Source organism: Octopus bimaculoides, chromosome 2 (assembly GCF_001194135.2).
Source record: "Octopus bimaculoides isolate UCB-OBI-ISO-001 chromosome 2, ASM119413v2, whole genome shotgun sequence".
NCBI classification, from domain to species: domain Eukaryota; kingdom Metazoa; phylum Mollusca; class Cephalopoda; order Octopoda; family Octopodidae; genus Octopus; species Octopus bimaculoides.
This window is the reverse complement of record NC_068982.1, coordinates 179615231-179616830: the sequence shown is the minus strand read 5'-3', so window position 1 is coordinate 179616830 and position 1600 is coordinate 179615231. Positions and strand designations below refer to the sequence as shown.

Here is a 1600-nt window from a genome sequence, read left to right as displayed (position 1 = left end):
TATATATATATATATATATATATATATATATATATATATATATATATATATATATACACACATATATATATATAAAACATCTTATCACTTTTCCTTTAGTACTCACAGTGAAGTACAGATCCAGAATGTTCCTATATTCTCTTGGAGACAGCGTGAGTTCGACTTGTATATAGAGCCTTCTCGACCAATTGCTTCAACGCGTTCCACTTGCCTGTATTATGCAACACAGGTCACAACAAGCCAAGTGTCAACACCATCACCAATGTCATTTGCTTTATCCCTCACATTATATGGGCTCATTATTATTGTACTGGATAAGGCAGAATCGTCAGCGCGCCGGACAAAATGCTTAGCGTCATTTCGTCCGTTCCTACGTTCTCAATTCAAATTCTACCATGGTCGACTTTGCCTTTCATCCTTTTGGGGTCGATAAATTAAATACCAGAGAAACACTGGGGTCGATGTTATCGACTAGTCCTCTTCCCCAAAATTTCAGGCCTTGTGCCTTTAGTAGAAAGGATTATTATATAACTGGAAACAAACTGACAAAACCGTTACTGTGCCGGAGAAAATGCATTTCTTCTCACGTTACGTTCTGAGTTCAATTTCTGCCGTGGTCGACATTGCCCTTCATCACATCGAGATCGATAAAATAAGTATCAGTCGAGCACTGGAGTTGATACAGTCGACTTAACTCCTTCCTCTAAAATTACTGGCCTTGTGCCAACATTTGAAACCATTATTGTAGAACTAGTCTGGAGCGGTGTGTGACGCATCAACTCTGCCTGCTTTCTTTCCCATTCCCAGTTTTGAAAACCATCTGCGGTCAATGGAAATTACACCTGTCAGCTTCCTAAAGAGCATATCGAAAGACCTCCCAATTTTCGAGACGCAAACGTATGTGCTATGTGTTTATTAGTGAGCAAGGTTCAGCGAGTCATAAACGGGAAACTGCCTTATTTAATGATTTATGCATCATCCGTCATCATTTCTCTCTTAACTTTTCTTTGGTAGTATCATCAACCTTTCCAAGATTCTTTACTTTTGGAGGTACAGCTCTTGTTTAATACCATTCTCTAGCTAGTAACAATAGAAAGCTTGCCTTGATACTGTTTGCGTTGTGAAAATTTTAGCTATTACCAGCATCTGTGTTTACAAATGTATTCATTTGTTGTGCAATTGTGTTTTTTCTGCGTATTTTTCTTCAAAGTATAAATGACTGTGTTAGCATGCTTAATTGTCTTCTGCTTATCTTATTTTTTGATGTGTGTTAAACTTACAGTGGCGTATCCCGCCGCTTCCACAGTGGATGCCATGCTTACATTTTTTTTTTATTTTTCAAATAGTCTGACTTTAAAAAATTGATAGAAACCACAAAAGAAACTTCTCACCTCTCACTATAAAGAGGTCCACAATACACAGAAAAAAAAAAAACATTTCTAAAAGTAATCCGATAATTTTTTCAAAGCACACGCAGCTCCTAAAAGACATGTCTATCGCAAGCAACATAAAAAAAATAATGATAAGAAGACGAAGAAGAAGAAGAAGAAGAAGAAGAAGAAGAAGAAGAAGAAGAAGAAGAAGAAGAAGAAGAAGAAGA

General features: G+C 36.8%; 1 protein-coding gene across 3 annotated transcripts in view; it reads left to right on the top strand.

Moving 5' to 3' along the window:
- Positions 1-1600, top strand: part of LOC106880780 (CUGBP Elav-like family member 1-A) — a 231347-nt gene that overhangs the window by 209281 nt on the left and 20466 nt on the right. The gene's annotated exons all lie outside the window — the stretch shown is intronic.